Raw genomic sequence first — 20456 nt, forward strand, 5'->3', positions numbered from 1 at the left:
AACCCGAGGTACCACTGTCAATATTTCTGATAAATGAATAGGGGGAAGAGAAACAGAACATTACTCAGCAAATGGTTTAGATTATCCGCAAGCTGGAAAATCTACTTAGTTACCACTAATTATTAATAGTTTTGAATAAGAGGAACATTGTGGTTGTTTTTACCATCATATATATTGGAATAACAGGAACTGCTTAAGAATTGCTGAAGAATTGAAGGGAGATGCAGTGGAATGACCTCTTCTGTTCCTAAAAGGAGGACCAGAATTTTTATGATAATTGCTTTATGGTGGAATGAATGTGCATCCTCCTTCCACATCCCTCTGCTCCTCAGTGTGAGTCCCATGCCTTGAGAAACATTTCATTGTGTGAAAAAGAAGAAGTGCAACTGTTTTGTAACAGTTTGCAACGGCATTGCTTTGAAACTGGGTGTGAATGCAACTGAAAGAAAATTACTCTGTTTTGTTTGTTACATAGATACACTCCACGTTTCCATCCAAAATGCCCACGGAAGCTAAACAACAATAACATGCAGAATAAAAAATAATCAAATCACCAACAAGTAAGCAATGTGACAATAAAAACAGATTAGAGCAGATAAAAATGGCAGCTAGTTAAAATACAATTAAATGAGAAATGTGGGTTTAAATACAGCAGAGCAAAACAAAACAACCCAGCAGGCCAAGTGGGTATTTACATTTTTTGAAGGGCTTTGCCTGTTTGCAGAAGACCATCAACAAGGGGGCTGGACAAGCCCCATCTGGTAGGAAAATCCAAAGTCTGAGGACACATTCAAGAGGTTGCTGCAATCAATATCAGTGAGTATACCTGTAAGGTGCATACATTTCTAAACACATTTCCGTCTCATTCACAATTTTGGGTACCCACTTTTTAAAATTCTTAAGTGTAAACCTAAAAACACAGTAACTAAAATCCAGCATGGAGTTTGCCGTGCTTAAAGCCCTACTGATTTCAATGGTGCTTAAATGCACATACATGTGCCCTGGGTTGTGTGAAGAAGGCACAATTCCACATGCAATATTCCTGTAGAGAAATGTGGGAAGAAGAATTTGCAGTGCAATGATTTCAATGGATCTCAAACAGGATAAGATCCCTGAAATGCCTCATCCATGATTGAATGTTCAACTGGGATGATCAAGTTCCCTACCTCATCTTACATGACCCTGGGAATAGGAGTGAAATATACGTCAACCATAACTGAAAGTGCTTCCAAGGTTTGGGGAAATAAAGGGAAGACGCTAGAATCTTTGGTAAATCACAGAACTAGTTGTTGTCAATGAAAGTGAACTCCCAGGACAAACTGCAGCAGCCCCAGTCAGAGAAAGTTATTGGCACCTAAGACCAATTGAAAACAATGGAACTTACATTAGTCACAGCTGATTTGTCCTATTGATTTCAGCATGATCTAGGTGGAACTAATTTTCTCCCATTCCTTCTGCTTTCCTGGATATCTGATCAGGTGTATACATGGAATAAGACTCCACACATGTGCTGGAACAATACATATGCCTTTGGAAGCTCTCAGGTATGGTGTTAAAGTGATGATTACTCTTTATTCTCCCTTCATCCGGAACCCAGCATGCACTACTTCTGAACATGAAGGTTCAACTTCACTATCATAGCTAATGGAAAGTGTGTGATCCTATTCATATCTGTGATATACCCACTTGAATATGTCTGATCCCTCCAATCTGGTCGCCATCCCCATGGATGTCTATAATGGGCTCTGAAATTGCATGGAACTCACTGACAAATCACTTTTTGCTAGAAACTCCATTTCACCACTTCTAAAATTGGTATGAGAGACAACTAGTAAAATATTATGCATGTTGATTCCATAAAGTTCCACTGTGCTCAGTGGGATTGCTCCCAGGAAAGTAAGTACAGGATTTCAGCCTAAGGGTGAAATCCCAAGATTGCATACCCATTGACTTATTTCTGAACAAAGAGCATGCTGTTAAAATGGAGTAAGGATCAAACTAAAGTTTGCTTATTTTTTCTTTAAAAGTTTATGTCGCTTGATTGTAAAAAAAAAAAAAGACTCAAAATGGTTTTCAAAAGTGACACTATTGTTAATGTCTATGTCAAATATATGCAAATGATGATAAAGTGATACAGATATGAGCATTAAAACTGGTATTTAGATGCAAGTAAAGGTAAAGGGACCCCTGACCATTAGGACCAGTTGCGGACGACTCTGGGGTTGCAGTGCTCATCTTGCTTTACTGGCCAAGTACAGCTTCCGGGTCATGTGGCCAGCATGACTAAGTTGCTTCTGGTGAACCACAGCAGCGCACAGAAACGCCATTTAGCTTCCCGCCGGAGCGGTATCTATTTATCTACTTGCACTTTTTGGCATGCTTTCGAACTGCTAGATTGGCATGAGCAGGGACCGAGCAATGGGAGCTCACCCCGTCATGGGGATTCGAACCATCGACCTTCTGATCGGCAAGTCCTAGGCTCAGTGGTTTAGACCACAGCGCCACCCATTTAGATGCAAGCTGACCCCCAATACACAGCTCTTCGTTATTAAATATATTCTGCAATGAATAAATACATTCTGGGGGGGAAATGTTATTTGCAATGAATAATACGACTAAGAAGAAAACTATCATACTGGAGTGTGATTTTCCTGGCAGCTGGCTCCTCCAGCAGGTGCTGATAACACTGGAGCAAGGGCCATGCTGGCTCACCCACAGTGTGGCTCTGCCCCTGCTATTTCAAGGGCATCTACGAAACGGGATGCACAGCATGCATAACTCACACTAGTGTCTAGATTGTGCTGGATGCAAGAGTGTAATTGAATGTTGCATTAGAAGTGCCTCAGACATATATCAGTATGTCAATACAACCTGCATTCTTTTCCCTGCAAAAATCCTGCTACCTCATAAGAAACACTGCAAAGATAGCAAGTAAGAAGTACAGACTTAAGAGCTGCCCTTCATACATTCCAAAAAACAATAGTGAGGAAGGCAGGGAGTGGGGCATTTGGTGAGTCCCCCTCCTCCCAATACCAGCATCGACAACCAGCACCCTTAGGGAACTGTTGTGGCCCTCACCACCATGGAAGGCCCACCTGCACTGTCACAGCCCAACAGTTTGGTCTGAGAGCCACTAATTTTCAGGGGGTTGGACTAGATGATCCTCAGGGTCCCTTTCCAACTCTATGATTCTATGATTTCCCACAATTCCCAAGGTTTGGTCATTCAGCACAATTCCCCAGAGCAAATGCTATGTCAGAGGCATGGTGGGAAATTCAAATGGTGAATTGTTCACCAATTGAAGCACCGCCATTGTTGGTCACCAGGAAACACAGCAGAGACCCGCGATGTAGTATAAGGTCCATCAGAGGACACTTCTGAGACAGATCATGAAGATACCCAGCAAAGTATTTCTTTCTGCAAAAACCTAAAAGGTCAGATGACAGCCTGAAATCTGTTTAGATTTTGGTAAACTGCAATAACTATTCTAAACATTCTAAACAGAGAGAGATTAAGCTTTCCCTCAGGTGAACACAGAGATGAGGAATGATTGAAAGATGAACGTGAGGCAGTTTTTATGTGCATTTCAGAGTCTTGTATATATGTTCCCAAAGGTGAGTTGAATCATGCATTTTCCTGATAGCATAACAGCGTACTTCCTTCCCTGTAAGGATCTGAAGATGAAATATTATGGAGCAGAACTTCTTTCTGTGGAAGTAATTTATGGATTTTAGTCCAAGTGTGTGGAGGATCAACCTCTGCTAATTTTTTGAGGCGCTCTCTTCAACTTTTCCTAGTTACATGTCATGCACACCCTGAAAGTATAACAACTTTTATTTATTTATTTTATTTATTATCAGCTTCAGCCAAACTGAACCAAGCCCACCCCACCCCATGCCTGTAGGCCCTGGGCACTCTCAGCCCAAGTTCAGGGGGACAGGTGGGTGTGAAGGACTCCCTGGTCCTGAATGGGGTAACTGTGCCCCTGAAGGACCAGGTGTGCAGCCTGGGAGTCTTTTTAGACTTACAGCTGTCCATGGAGGCACAGGTCAATTCTGTGTCCAGGGCAGTTGTATACTGGCTCCACATGGTATGCAGGCTGAGGCCCTAACTGCCCGCAGACTGTCTTGCTAGAGTGGTGCGTCTTCTAGTTATCTTCTGCTTGGACTACTGCAATGTGCTCCATGTGGGGCTACCTTTGAAGGTGACCCAGGAACTACAACTAATCCAGAATGTGGCAGCTAGACTGGTGATTGGGAGCGGCCGCCGAGACCACATAACACCAGTCTTGAAAGACCTACATTGGCTCCCAGTATGTTTCCGAGCACAATTCAGACTGTCCGTGCTGACCTTTAAAGCCCTAAATGGCCTTGGCCCAGTAGACCTGAAAGAGCATCTCCACCCCCAGTGTTCAGCCCGGACACTGAGGTCCAGCTCCGAAGACCTTCTGGTGGTTTCCTCACTGTGAGAAGTCAAGTTACAGGAAACCAGGCAGAGGGCCTTCTCGGTTGTGGCGCCCACCCTGTGGAACACCCTCCCACCAGATGTCAAGGAAATAAACAACAATCTGACTTTCTGAAGGCAGTCCTGTTTACAGAAGTTTTTAATGTCTGATATTTTAATATATTTTTAATCTCCTGTTGGAAGCAGCCCAGAGTGGCTGGGGAAACCCAGCCCCAGATGGGCAGGGTATAAATGTTGTTGTTGTTCCTAGTGTGGCCCATTTGGCTAGTGACTTGACAATTGGCATAGCGCAAATAGTCACTTCTGACTAGGGATTATGGATGAATATTGTTCCCTTTGGACTACCAACTGCAAAAACTGAGGTAGCAATCTCAATATTACAACCAAACATAAGAACATTGAACCACAACACTAATGCAGTCATTCAAGGTGCCCATGCTAGCATTTAAAGCCCTCAACAATTTAGCCCCCAAAATCTGAGAGACCACCTCCTTTCCTACAGACCCTCTCAGGTCTGTAGCAACCAGGTCTGTAGGAACACCAAGGAGACTGATTAGTATTTGGCATTGATTAGAATTTGTCACACTCAGCACAGACTCACTGTAATTAGTGGATTTAAGACTAGCAATTCTATCAATCTCAAGGGATCTACTCCAACTAGAACTCAGCTGCATACCATCTAACAGAAGCAGCAGCAATGGGACCTTTATGTACACGTTGTTTTATGAAGAGCAGCCCCCACCCAAAGAGGCTTACAATCTAGAACCAACCCAGGGAAAGAGGAAGATGGAAATGGAGGCATGGCTAGGCAGGGCATAATAATCCTTGTCAGGTCTTTCTAAGTATGTATGTCCTTGTTAGCCCCTAATAATGAGTTTATAAACAGTAACCTCGGTGAGTGTTGGAGGGCAGAGCTGGCATATAAAACTTGTTCAGGAGTGACCACTACAAAAGGATTGGAGCTGCCAGCTCACTGCCTTGATTAACAACCCCCATAAATACCATTCTCCGCCGCCGCCCCAAACTTCACCTCTGCCTGCTGGTGCAGTGCAGCTCTGTGTGCACATCAAGGAAAGCCCGCAGTACCCACTGCATTTTTGACCTCTTTTCTTTACATTTGATTCTTTTTAATGCCATGCATAGCATAATTACAGTTTTGTCTCCAACACAAAAACCAAGCGTTCTGCCAAATATTCATTGATGCAGGTTGCAGAGAGCTCTCTTGTATGCCCCCCGAGCAACCTAGCTTTGCTTTATGTAGGATTTTCAATTAATGCACATCTGAGGCAAGGAGACATTTTAGCTGCTACTGTCTTAACGCGCAGCGTTGGTTCCTTTCACTGGTGTTTGTTCTGTCTCAGGGAAGGTTTCGCCGGGTGGTCCATGGTGCATCAGGAGGAACGAACAACAGTTAACGCTGCCAAAGACTATTGCAGCCTGCAGCACATTCTCTTGAAACCAATTACATTTATTGTTCTTATCCGCATGAGTCTGTCTGAGCAAAGTCAGCTAATTGGTGACTGCCTTTTTCAGCATTCTGATTTCAGGGAGGAAAGAAAGCCAGAGGATCTGCTTTGGAGATACCAGTGCTCTGCATTTGGAAATGCAGTTTGAAGAGGAGAGGGGGAGGAGACAGCATTGGATGGGGTGGCGGTGGCAGTGAGTGTGTGTTATATTGCTTAATGTTTAACTTTTAAACTGAAACGAAGGCAAGAAAAATCGAGTTGCACTAGAAAAATGATTTGATTCTATCTTTCTATATTGTATGTATTTACCTCAATGCTCAAATTACAATGTGCGCAAAGGTGGTCGTGTCCCCCTTAGCTACTTTTCTATGAAGGCTATTTGGGGGAGGCTATGCTATGCCTAAAATTATATGGCTATGGGGAAATAAGGGGTGGGAACTGTGGGTTTCATTGAGGTCCTGCTACGTCTCCCTGCTCCAAAAAATCAAGCACTGATATACATTACCAAAATAAAGAAAAGAGCTGTGAACAGTAAGCTCTTAAATTGCTACTCCCCCCCATCCCGCCTTTCTGCCAGCACAGGACCCAAAGCAGCTTACAACATAAACAAATACAGCTAAGAGCAAATACAACTAAAAACATATCAATCAGCTCAAATATTCTTTTTACAAAACAAGTTGCCCTATCAAAAACAGCACTGAATTTCAACACCTAAACCCATTTAAAAACACATTAAAGAAAAGGAAATGTGCAACACCCGCCCCCAGAAGACCCTGTCACAATAGTCACAGTTAGTGGCCAAAAAGACCTGGTTTTGTTTTGTTTTCAAAGTATTTGTCTATTGGCAAAAGGAAACGTGGAAGTTACATGAACTGGGAGTAGCTGCTGAAAATACTCCAGTGGAAAGGCCAGACCAGGTTTTCTACATACTGCAAGTGTGGCATTAGGTATGAATTTATTTATTTTTTAAAGAAAATAGCCTCCTCAAAACTAAGGGGGAGAAGTGCTGTAAATGCAGACTGCTTCCCCCCTCTTTGCTACCCACAAATTCTGGCAGCAAAGAGCTGGCATTTAGGCTAAAAGGAAACCTAATTCCACTGTGATCCTTTAAGCTGCAAGGTAGATTGCCTATTTGCAGTTTAGGGATGGTGTAAAAGCCCAACGTGCCTGAAACACTGACGGGACTGAGAGAAAGGCAACCCCAGATGTTCTTAAAGCCTAGGCAGGCTCACACAGATAGATACAGTCCTTCAGAGAGCCTGGACCCAAGCTGTATAGGACTTTGTAGGCCATAACCTGCACTTTGAATTGTGCCTGGAAATGGACTGGTAGCCAGTGGTGTTAAGTTGTGGGTGAACGTATCAGATGACACAGTGATTCTTCAAACAGCTCTTGTTCATTCACAGGCCAGAACAGAACTGAACTGAAGGGTTCAGCCAGCCTGCTTATATAGAGCTCCAGTACAATGTAACTGTAACAATTTTCTAAAATTATCCAATCACTGAACGTCACTTTCAATCCCTTATTTGCATAACTATCTACAGTATCCCCCTGCTGGCCCAGGGTGAGAACCTCAGTACATAACAAGTGAGGCTGTTGTTAACAAGGAGTTTCTGTTCTACCTGTAAACGGCTCTGGTCAGCAACCTGGCCTCAGCATCTTGGACCCACTGAAATTCCCAGACACTTCCCAACGGCACATTACAGCAGTCCAAACAGAATGTAACTAATGCATATATCGCCGCGTCCAGATCAGACATGCTTAGGAATAGGCACAGCTAATGCACTAGTTTTAAATAGGCAAACATACATACAGTCATCTCCAAAACTTGGGCGTTTAGGCTCGGGGATGAATCCAGGAGTGCACCCAAGCTGTGAACCTGAGTTTTCAGGGGAGGAGTAACCCCATATGTTGTGGCTACTGGTCATTGATAACCTTATCCTTTGTGAATTTGTCTAATTCTCTGGGAGTGATTTTAACTATGTGATGTGTGAAAAAGGGCATCCTTTTGGCTGTCCTGAATCTTCCAATGCTCAGCTTCACTGGATCCCCTCAAGTTTTAGTGCATAATTTTGTCTACCTCTCCTCCTATTTGTCTTTTCTCTAAACAAACAAAATCAATTGCTCCATCCTGTTGGTTATTGTGGTTATCCTTTTCTGAACCTGAAGGACTGTGTTTTATTCCAAAATGCACTGAGGTATAACAAAGAGTTTTGCATCAATGAGCACCGCAGCCCATTCTTTGCTTTGCTTTGCTCAGAACAAGCTCTAAACCATTTTGCAACAACAACAGAATCAGGACATTAAACGGTGCAGCCGTTAACATTCCTTCACACCTGGACTGAAGGAAATGGGGATTTCCTCTTTCTCCCAGCCAGCATGCAAAAAATGAGAGTGGAAAGGGATTGTGTAGGTTAATGCTTTCTCGTTGCCGAAGGTCAAGAGATGTGAAGGTTTCTGTCTCTCTCCTTATGGTCATAACCCTCTACAACACTGTAAGGCAGCCATCGCTAATCTGGTGCCCTGCTGATCTTTTTGACTATAACTCCCACCAGTTCCAGCCAGCACAATGCACTTGGCCAGAGCTGGTGGGAGTCATTGCCCGCAACATCTGGAGGGCACCAAGTTGGCAAAGGCTGGTGTAAGGGATGCTTAAGCACTCCTCCCCGATTCTGTGGGTGCAGCAACTTGGGGATGGCAGGATATCTTGGACCAGCCCTACCCCTAGCCTGCCCAGATCTGGCAACCACCTGAAGACAGCAATTCTCAGTTCATTAAGTTCTCAAGGTGCCTTAAAATAGCTTCCCCATTGATTTCATTGGAAGCAGGATCAATGTAAAAGGCATTAAAATTCTGAGTGGTCAGTGATTCATAACTCTGCCTGCATTCTGTATCGGTGGCTTGCATGCAATATGTAAAATCTACACGTTAGACAGAGCATTTCTATGCAATTATCCGAGTCCCCAGAGTACATCTGATGGATTATAAATTGCCAAGAAATACAGTTCCCTAGAAGCCAGTTTCACAGCAGTATCTGGGTTAATGCAAATTATTCCCCTTGCCACTAGTGGCTAAACTAATGCAGTGATGGTGTATCTCATTTCCTGAGCTAGAGTGGGAATAGAACACAATAAAGTCGTGCACTAACATGAGCAAATAAAAAGAAGATGCCCTCTTTTCCATGCAGAATTAAAGGTGACAACTAGAAATTCTGGAACAACCCCAAATGCTTTTTAAAGGATTCAGGAGAAACAGATGCAAAGTGGATTGTAAAAACCATTGCTTTAGGTTAAAATTTTATGTCAACTGAAAATTGTTAAGGAACCAATAATTCTTATTATTTAAGAGCCAGTGTGGTATAGTGGTTGGAATGTTGGACTAGGGGCTCAAATCCCCACTCAGCTGTGAAGCTCACTGGGTGACCTTAGTTCATTCACTGTCTTTGAATCTAACCCACCTCACAGGGTTGTTGTGAGGATAAAGGTGGGAAGCAGAGAACTATGCATTCCACTTTGATGGGACATAAATGCAAAATAAACAAGATCCTCCCATTTATTTCCTGGTGCCAAAGAAGGAACCATCCTTCTTTGCTATATTTATTCTCACCAAAGTACTTCTTTATTTTACAAATATATAAACCACTTCACATCCTGAAGCCATCAAAATGTATACAGGGTAAATATAAAATAAAACACGAAAGCTCCATGTTCTAAAAAAACAAAGGGTCGCATCCAGTGCTATGCAATGCTATCTCCCCCCCCCAAAAAAATCTTTTCCAGATAGAGTCCCCAATCCTCTAGAGCAGATTTTGAGGGTGCAGAAGAGGCTGTGGGGAGACGTGGGGAAAGTACCACTGCATGAACGGAAGTCTGTTGTGTGCATGAAACAGCAGCACTGGATAAAACCCAGTAAAACCAACTCTACAAACTCTAAAACAATCAAATAATTTCTACAAAGTATAAAAGCAATAAAACCATTTTTATTTTTTTTGCAGATGTACAAAATGACTGGGTAATACCTCAGGAAAAGCCCCCTTAAACAAGCATCTTCAGTAGGCACTTAAAGATCATGATGCGAGGTACCTGTCTTAATTTCAGCCACTTATTCCAGTGGGCTAGAGCTACAGCACTAAAAGCCCAGTTGTATAAGCTAAGCACACACCCTGGAGCATATGGTACTCTCAGCAGTGCCCCATTTGAGGAGAGCAGTTGCTGGGCTGGGATATAAAGGGCAAAGCAGTCACTTAGGCAACCTGGTTCCAAGTTGTTTGTGTGTTGTCTATCATTAGTCCCATTTTCAAAATCTGAATGCACAGCATTGGGAAACAGGGGAAAGGCCAGACCAGGTTTTCTACATACTGCAAGTGTGGCATTAGGTATGAAAAATTTTTTTTAATAGCTTCCTCAAAATAGCTTCCTCAAAACTAAGGGGGGAGAAGTGCTGTAAATGCAGACTGCCTCCCCCCTCTTTGCTACCCACAAATTCTGGCAGCAAAGAGCTGGCATTTAGGCTAAAAGGAAACCTAATTCCACTGTGATCCTTTAAGCTGCAAGGCGGATTGCATCTTTGCAGTTTAGGGATGGTGTAAAAGTAAGGGAATTGTGTTGGCAGGAGTGGCATCACTGCCAAGCATCACTGTCTCCCAGGGATCATTGCCATTCAGGTTCTCATTCCTGCTCACTTCATGGTGTCACTGGGCAAGTGAGATTTCTGCTACGCAGCAGTTAGATCCCAGGCAAGGAAAGGATTAGCATCATCTGATCTGCACCCTAAAATATGCTTTCTCCAAGTCCCCTCTCCCTGTGGAATTGGATCTAGGGTAAGTGGGATGTGTATACAAATAGACATCCCAGTATAAAACACAGGAAGCTGCTTTATACCAGGTCAGATCACTTAGCTCATTATTGTCAACACTGACAGCAGCACAATACATTGAGCACAAATACACCCAGAGAGACTGTGCACACTAGGGTGTGCATTTGTGTGGTGGCCTTAGAAAAAATATGCAAGGAGTACTTTTAACTTCTGTAAATTGAGTAAAGAGTACATGAGTTAGGACGTGTGGATCCAGAACTGGCCCCCACAGTCACTTACAGACTCACTGTTAAGATCATGTGCATGGAAGACAATCTTACTGGGCTACGAGTGATTGCCAAAGAAGAAAGAAGACATGAGTTCGCAAAAATCATATTTTGGAACAGATCTTGTTACAAACCAACTCCAGTATAGGAAATTAAGATTAAAATACTTGGAGTATGGGTTGTTGCACACTCAAAGAAAGATAATCAATTTGACTGAAAGCTCGGGGAAGGTTTTTTCTTCACTAATCCAAGTTTGAATGGGTCTTCTATTAGTTAAGTAGCTGAGATATAAATCTCCTTATGAGACTTTTCGTAAATAGCGCTCAGCACCTGCCCACCAATGTCCTAGCTTTCATATGTATCGACCAGCATTTCCATCAGTACTTATGTAATCTCTGATGGAAAGAAGAAAACAGAATGGGTGGTTTTGATGAATGCACTTAATAGAGTTTCGACAGCGTAAAACCTGAGAAATAAATTGAATAAGTGAAGATGGGAATCCAATTCAACCCTATTAGTTCTCCTCAGAAACCCCAAATACAGAATCACAGAGCTGGACGGTACCTAAATTCTGACTTAAGAAGGGGAAATGTTATCAAATACTTTGGATATTTATTGGATAAGGTGGACTGGGGGACACTAAACACTCATAGGTGTGCTAAAACATTCCTCGGCTGTGTGATAGATATACCTCTTAAGATATAGACTCATTCCCTGCAACACAACCTTGCCTTCAGATGCCATCAGGCCAAACCTACCACACAAATTCAAGTACAAATACTTCTGTGTAAACATGCGGAGTCTGGAAGCACCCACTGTGTCACAAAACAAGATGTGTCAAGTGTTACTTTAGTTTAAAAAAAAAAACCCAGAAGATTTTCTGTTAGCAATAGTGAATATAAAGATTCCAAAGGACCTTAAAATATGTTCATATATGCCTCAACCGCAGCCAGAATGGTGTTTGCCCAGAGGTGGAAAGAACATGCTGTACCAACTGAGGAAGAGTGACTGATTAAATTGATGGATTATGCTGAAATGGCAAAACTGACAGCTGTAAAAAGAAACCAAGAAGGGGGTGGGGATTATCAAAGAGTGGGGAAAATTTGTAGAATATTTTTTTTGGGGGGGAAACCTCTGGCAAACAAGCAAGTTTATTAGTAGGATTAATTTAAAAGCAGTTAAAATTGTACTAAGCAGTTAAAATTGTACTAAGATAAATGGAAGAATAACTAAAAAAAACGGAGTAAAGTGGAAAATGCAATGTTATAAAATCTAAATAAGAAAATGAACTTCAAAAGTGCGGGGGGGGGGAGGGAAGTCAAATATGCAATTGTATTGGAGGTATGTGTTTGTGTGGTGTGTATTTGTAAACTTGAGAAAAATGGAAAATAACATTTATAATAAATAATAAATAATAAATAATAAATAAGGTGTTACTCAGAGTAGACCTATTAACTACTTTAACTATGTACATTCATTTCAATGGATCCCTTCTGAGTAAAATGTAGTTGAACATTACTCAATGTATTTATGGACTTGTGTTTATCGTTTTGGATATTTATTGTTGCTTGATTATTCATTGTTGCTTGATTGTTACATTTATTTATTTAAAAGCATTTATATACTGCTTAATATTTTTTTTAAAAAATCTCCAAGCAATGTACAGTCTAAAAAGCAAACAATATATCATTAAAACATTAAAACTAAAACACAACCTAAAAGAAGCAAAATGAAGACAGATAAAAGCAGATAAAATAGGAATTCAGAACTAAAACATATTTAATAGGGCCCAGACTTAGGGTCAGGGAAAGCCCAGGACAAAAGGGCAAGTCTTCACAAGAAGTCTGAAGCAACTGATGACTGCTGCTTCACATATGGAATTAATAGTAGCAGTAGCTGAGACAGCAGTGTGGTCTAGTATTGAATGCGGAAATTATACTGTATTTTATATGTATATATTTCTGGTGGTGGTTGGGATATTGTAGAGCCAGCCTGTCTAACAAAAAGCTTCTAGAAATGAGAGGGACTTGTCTACAACTGCATTGCCATGAAGGATAAGACCCTCAGCTGAGGCAGCCATGTGCTACTACAACAGCAATCAGGGATGGACCATGACATTTTGCTGCTTGAGGCAAATAAAAGATGGCACCTCCTTTGCATTCTAGGCACAAGCAGACCGGCAGTTAAGAACAAAAGAAGAGCCTGCTGCCTAAGGCTCCTGCCTCACACTTCCTGATGGTAGGGCCGGCCCTGATAGGTATGAACTCCACAACTCATCCTGGACTCATCATGTACCAGCCCACAAACTGTTTCCATGAATATTTCCAAACTCTATACATTGTGGAGCTAAAGCAGTGTCTGGAAATGCCCAAGTGAGTAACCAAGCAGAAAACCAGGGCTAAAGACAACTTCCTGTTTCCAGAAGGTTATTGCTAGTGATTTGGAACAATCACACCAAGAGTTCTGCTTTCCTAGCTCTGCAAATGCGATGTATCATAAAAAAGGAAGTGCATTTAAGGGACTGTGGTATTGTTAATGCTCACATGGGATACAGATGATCTTTCATAATAGCAGCTATTACTCCCTCCCCCACCACTCTCAAAAAAGCAAACTTTAAAGGCTGCACTTATGGACAAATTGTAGGTGGGGACAAGGATCCAATGGGTATGAACACATGGAGGAGGAGAAAAAAACAGACAAAGTTTCATTTGTTTGTTACAGCAGCTTCCACTGCCAAAGAGATAAGTCAGCATTCAGTTAAAATACATTGCTAGCCTCTTCAACAGCAGATTGCTGCAGAGAAAACAGCTAGCAAAGTTCCATTGCCTAAGCAGTTCATTCTCCCACATTAGACAGTTAGGATTCATGAACAGTTGTAACTTATAGGTAGGGTTTGTACTGTTATATGCTGTCCTCTCAACTTGGACTGGTCATGTTGTTCGGATGCCTGATTATCATCTTCCAAAGTAGCTACTCTATTCCGAACTTAAAAATGGAAAGTGTAATGCTGGTGGTCAACAAAAGAGGTTTAAAGACTCTCTCAAGGCAACTCTTAAAAAATGTAGTATAAACACTGAAAATTGATTGGGAAACACTGGCCTGCGAGTTCTCCAGTTGGAGAACAGGCTTTACCAAAGGCATCATGGACTTTGAATATGCTCAAACTCAGGATGCAAGGGAGAAATGTGCTAAGAGGAAGACACATTTGGCAAACCCTCACCGTGATCAACTCCCACCCGGAAACCTATGCCCCCAGTGTGGAAGGATGTGTGGATCCAGAACTGGCCTCCACAGTCACCTACGGTTAAGACCGTGTTCATGGAAGACAATCTTACTCGGCTACGATTGATTGCCAAAGAAGAAGAAGGATGGCTTACAGAGAGATGTATGTAACTGGCTCCACAACCATTTTGAATCTCACACTGTGCACAAAGGAAGATAGGAAACTGCCTTATACCAAGTCAGACCATTGGCTCATTTTGTCTACACTGACAGTGACTCTCCAGAGTTTTTAAGAGGAGTCTCTCTCAGCCCTACCTGGAGATATTGGGTATTGAACTTGCACCCTTCTTCATGCAAGACAGGTGCTCTACCACTGAGCTATGGCCTTCCCCCCTGGCTCTGGATGGTGGATCTTGGCTTTACACAGTCCCAAAGTTTGCTTCCACCTGGGCAGAAGTAAAATATTTGTGGAAGAAGCGAGTTCTAAGGAACTGGAAGAATATGAGTCAGAATGGATGGCGCCACAGTATATAATATAAATAATGTAAATAATGAAGAAGACTATGTCCAATCTAAAGTCTCTAGTCAATACCCAAGCCGTCTGAAATTTTAGTTGTTTTTTAATTAACAAAAAAAAAAAAAAAATCGAAGTAATGCCAGCAATCAGATTGGTTGCTAGTATTGAAATGCATAGCTAAATGCTCTGCTCAGGCCCTCATCCCAACCATTACCTGTCATTAGTATAGCTACTTGGCTGGCTTGCACTGAAATATTGTTTCCAGCAAAGCACTGTCTGGAACATCCAAGGTTGCTGGACACTTTGCATTTTCCAGTATTTGTGCTGCAATGTCAGTCCTGGAAGGACTTTCCTGGCGTGCTGCGAAGATTCCTCAATTAGCTGAATAGCCAACCTCTGCTAACCTCCAATTGATGAGCACAATCTTGCTCCTGTTTAAGTCAACAGGCAATGTTCCGTTTAATAAATTAAAATGCTTGCAATAAGTCCTGGTTGTTGTTGCTTGCCAACCACTCTAACCACCGTTGCCTACCCTTTGGGTTATTTTATTTTTTAAAGGAAAGCCAGTATCCACTCATTACAGTGCTTCCTTTTTTAAAATAGCAGGAACAAATATCTTAAAATACCCTCCATACCTCTGTATAAGAACAGTCATATTCCTTAAATTCACCACCTATCTAAGCTACAGAGCAGTGTCATAATAAGATAAGGAGAGCCCTGCTGAATCAGGCCACAGGCCCATCTAAGTCCAGCATCCTGTTTTCACAGTAGCCAACCAGATCTCTAAGGGAAGTTGGCAGGCAGGAACCATGTCCAACAGTGCTCCGCGCACTTGTGATTCACACCAATTGGCACTCAGAGGTGTACAGCCTCAACAGCAGAGGTATAACATAGCCATCGTGGCTAGTTCATCATGGGTCACAGAATGTGGATTCTGGCCATTCCCTGGAGCCAGGATACCAAACCATATTGCAGCCAGATCACACATTTACTTATTTCACTTATATCCCGCCATTTTGTTTGACATGCAGGCAGTTCTTTACCATTTTGGGGTGGGAGCTCATAACTAATAAATGTTAACGTGTGAACCAGATACAGCTTGTAGCAATTCCCAGAAACCACTGTTTTCAAGCCTCTGCAATCACAGGGATTACCACTAGCCTCATCAGTGACAGCCCGTGTCATGCAATACAGCTGCCCACTTGACCATATTAGAAAAGTGAAGGGCTGAGCCAATGGTTGCAAGAAAGCAATTAGTGGAAAAATTCATTTTGACCCTCCCCCAGGTGTTCCTGCCTCCTTTCTTAGATATCTTACTAGCATTTATCATTTGTTGCAAGGAGGGGTGTGGGGACAAATCTAGCCATGCTTCAGACCCTCAAAAAATAATATCAATGGGACAAGCCATTTAGATACATTATTTATATACTGCTTTTGGGCTCCACGTGGGCCCCTCCTCCAAAGGCATCATAAGCATAAATGAAACTATTTTTTAAAAGTTGGTTTTAAAACAACTTATTCAAAACTTGTTCTGAGCATCTGGAAAAGACTGGAGTAAACATACTTGCTGTGAGTAGGGTTGTGTCTGCCCAGAACCTGCTTACTGCCACCTCTGGCTCTCCCTTCCCCTTCCAGTGACACACCAACAGGGGTGAGAGTGCTCACGGCCACCTCTCTTTTTGTCCTTTACCTGCAAAGGTAAGTTCCTATGGTTTTGGTGGAGGTAGAGGCAAGGCAGAGTGGGTGATTCTCAGCAAGCTTTCCCGGCTTCGTAAGGGTTCATTTGGAACACACACAAAGCATTGACCTTTTTCAGGGCGGGAAAATGCAAACATGCCTATTATATCAGTAGCATTATAAAACAAAGCTCTGGGGAATCAGCCTGCATGAAAAGCGCATCTGTTTCAAAAAAATAAAATCTGAAAGCAGGGATAGAAGGGCCTGCACAAACCTTCTGAAAGAGAGCTTTCCACGGCTTGACATTGTGAAGCCACAGCTTGCCATCCATTTGGGGCTTGTGCAGAGCAGCTATGCAGTGAATCGTGACCAGAAAATCCTGGTCCCACAGGAGGTGGTGTGGCCACCAACCTAGATGGCTTTAAAAGAGGGTTAGACAAATTCACGGAGGAGAGGGCCATCAATGGCTATGGACCATTATGGCGATGCTCTGCGTCAACATTTGGAGGCAGCAATGCTTCTGAAAACCAGTTCCTGGAAGCCATGCTCTTGTGCTCGAATCCTGCTTGCATGTTTCCCATAGGCATCTGGTTGGCGACTGTGTGAACGGGATGCTGGACTAGACATGCCATTGGTCTTGTGATGGCCTGGGACTCGGGCTTGGACTCAGAACTAGAGGAGTCTCAGTCTGCATTGGATCCTTTGCCTCAGGCATCATCTGAACTATGTCTGGGGCCTGATCCGGAGGAGTCCCAGTCTGCACAGGTTCCCCTGCAACACCAGCTGGGCTGAGTCAGGGGCCTGAGCCTGCTTTGGCTCCAGATGCAGGGATTACCTCGTTGCGTCAGCTGGGCCATCACTTACAGCTGCTCCACTACCGGTTTGGTCAGGGGAGGCTGAGGCGGCCTCTGGGTCTAGTAACCCACCAATGTCTCCCAAGCTGCAGAGACTAAGGTCTGAGAGAAGGAGAGACCTGAGTACTCACAGGAAGAGTGCTCGCCTTCGGGCAAAACAGGGAGGTGAGTCACTGGGGGATCAGGACCGGCCGCTACCCCGACAAAGATAAAAGGCTGTCGGACCCTGCCCCAGGTTGCGGGAGCAACATTGCTGTATGCTAGATCCTGCCTGAGATCCTGTACCTGTCCTTGCCTGGTTTACTGCCTCGTGTTCTGCCTTGGCCCTGTCGGACTGCCTCCTAGTGGTACCTTTGGATTTTGGACCAGTCCTGGACCACGTTTCACGGGTTACCCCCGGGGCCAGCACAGGTCTGATCCATTAGGCTCTTCTCATGTTCTTTTCTCAACCAGCAATCTCAGGGTTGCCAGGGACAGTGTCTTTCACTCATCAGTCGTCCCCATAAATAGTTGCTTATGTGCTTACTGTGCTCAATTTTAGGTTTGGGCTTCAGCGCATAAAGCCTTGAATGGTCTAGGACCCAAATACTTGATGAGCTGCCTCCCCCAATATGCTACAACCTGGCCTTTAAGATCCGTGGTGGGGGCTGCTGGTGGTGAAGGGAGATTTCACCCAGGCAGTGACACAGAGCAGGGCTTTCTCTGAAATAAGAACCCCACTGTGGAATGCTCTCCCATTGAAGGTACACTTTATCCCCTGTTCTCTTTCTGTTGCCATCTGAAGGGTTTAAGATGAAATTTATGTAGTACTGTATACCATATACCATATACAGAGTGTGTTGAGATTATGTCTGCTGCATGATGTACTTTATGATATTTTAAGCGTGCGTGGTATTTATTCTTACTTTATGTATTTCTGTGTATTGTCCTGCAATTGTCAGGGTGGTCTAGAAATAAAATGAGGGTAGTAATAATAATAATAATAATAATAATAATAATAATAGATGTTTATGAAATATTCTATACACATTCAGTCATGCTCGCAATCACTGAATACCTACAAGTGTTGACTGATCTCAGGTGTTGACAGAAACCCAAGCATGCGCCATCTTTCAGGAACTGCAGCCAGACATGCTTGTAATTTCTTTGTGCCAAAGTGAGTGTTCCACAGCCTGTTTTCAGAGCAAATGCTAGAGTTAATTAAGGTCAAGTAACTGCCTGGGAAGCAGAACAGAATGTGTTTGCCAGTCTGCACAGTGCTGAATGCTGATTCATACCACGGGAACATTTTTACAATTGTTTTGCAGCTAAATATTAAGATGCCATTACATTCTCCCCAAGTTTTTAATTTTTGCGACATGCATAATCGTGCACATTCAGAAGGCAGCCTAAACTGCTAGAGCAGCCTTTCTCAACCTGTGAGTCCCCAGATGTTGTTGAACTACAACTCCCATCACCCCTAGCTAGCAAGGCCAGAGCTCAGGGATGTTGGGAGTTGTAGTCCAACATCATCTGGGGACCCACAAGTTGAGAACTGCTGCACTAGAGAATCAGCATGAGGTGGATGGCATGTTAGGCTGCCACAGCTGTCATTGTGTCTATGTAATATATGTTCTAGCACAGCCTTCTTCAGCCTGGTGCCCTGCATATGGGTTGGACTCAATCCCCCATCAATTCCTGCCTGCGGGGCCAATAGGTGATGGGATTTGTAGTCCAAAACATATGGAGAGCAGGAGGTTAAAGATGGATGTTCTGGTAAAGGCTTTCCATGCAGTGCAAACCATCTAAAATCTTTCACTGCAGCTGGAAAATTATATCCTAAATGAGTCTGGGTGAAAGCATAGGTCAGACTATGGTGGCTGGAGTTGATGCAGTTACAACCTCAGACATTTAGAGGGTGTGACCCCAGGCAAGGCTGGCATAGATGATACTCTAAAACAGTGTTCCACAGACAGTGGTTTTTAAGTTGTATGATACAAGCAGCATTGCCCTGTTTAATAACAATGATACAGAAGAACTAAGCACACACTTTTCTTTAACCCTGCTCTGAACTAAGCATACACTCTAAGAGCAGGACCACCAGATGTAAGTCGGGGAAGAGCCGCAGCTCAGTGACAGAGCTTTTGTATGCAGAAGGTCTCAGTCAGGTGCAATCCCTGCCATCTCCATGCAGGGCTGGAAGCGGCTCACTGTCTGAAACCCTGAAAAGCCATCACCAGTCAGTGCAGATAACTCTGGCAAGATGGACGAATGGTATGGCTTGGTATAAGGTAGCTTCCTCGGCTCCTAAGCAACATGGCTAATTAAACCTGTGCTAGCAGCGAGGCTTTGAAGATTGGTGAGAGTGGAGGAGCTGCATGAGCACAAGTCACTGGCTGGGATTGGGAGAGGACAGAAGGCTAGGGATACAAGGAACAGCAATATGTAGTCCAAGCAATGAGACAGGTGAATCGTTTCGGCAGCTGTGTGCATGTACCTCTACAGGAAATTTTTGGAAGTGGGGCAAGGGTACAAACATTGAAAGGAGAGAGCAGGCTAGTTTCGCACCAAAAAAAAATTAGAATAGTGCCTGTACTATTTTGCTTCATATCTCAAGCTCTACAAATACCACAAACTTACTCTTTTTTTGATAATGAAAATTGGGAATGTGGGGGATTATGGTTCATCCAGGGCAGGAGGATTGGCCCTCTGGCCCTGCTCCCTGTGGTGACCCATGTGTGTACGTACGCATGTAGACACTACAAAGTGTTCTGAGTTCAGATGAAGATTTGAGGGCAATACATCCTTCTAGGAAGCAGCAGACATGTGAAGTGTTAAAGCCCGTGATTATCTCAAAGGGCTTTAAGGCACCTGGAAAAGGCAGCCTGGGCTTCTTCGCAAAGCCCTGCACAGCTGAGCATCCCGACTGCATCTGCCGCTCCCCCCCCCACTTCCTTTTTTAATGGTGTGCTACATTCGGAGCAATACATAAGCAGAGCCGAAACCTCCGCAGCACACAGCAGCAGCTCCTCCGCATGTGCCTGGGAGTGTGACTGCTGCAAACTGACACAGAGACAGTCAGATAGCGCTGCACGTGTTAAAAGAAGAGGCCGGCTGTGGGATTTGGAAGCATTGTTGTTAGATAACAGCATTGAAGGCAAGCAAGCAAGCATTGCCAGGGTGTTGTTTTCGCTTT

At 43.3% G+C, this 20456-nt stretch overlaps 1 protein-coding gene across 3 annotated transcripts in view; it reads right to left on the reverse strand.

Annotated features, from left to right (window-relative positions):
- DCSTAMP (dendrocyte expressed seven transmembrane protein) overlaps positions 1–20456 on the reverse strand; it is a 42018-nt gene that overhangs the window by 12130 nt on the left and 9432 nt on the right. The window contains exons 4-6 of one of the 3 annotated variants that reach the window (XM_081874468.1): positions 18343–18453; positions 696–778; positions 164–247 (exon numbers count right to left, since the gene is read on the reverse strand). The exons of the other annotated variants lie outside the window; for them this stretch is intronic. The gene's annotated coding sequence lies outside the window, so the exon portion shown is untranslated. The remainder of the gene's footprint in view (positions 1–163; positions 248–695; positions 779–18342; positions 18454–20456) is intronic. 3 annotated transcript variants of the gene reach the window in all.

This window comes from Podarcis erhardii, assembly GCF_964252035.2.
Source record: "Podarcis erhardii genome assembly, chromosome: 8".
Lineage (NCBI taxonomy): Eukaryota > Metazoa > Chordata > Lepidosauria > Squamata > Lacertidae > Podarcis > Podarcis erhardii.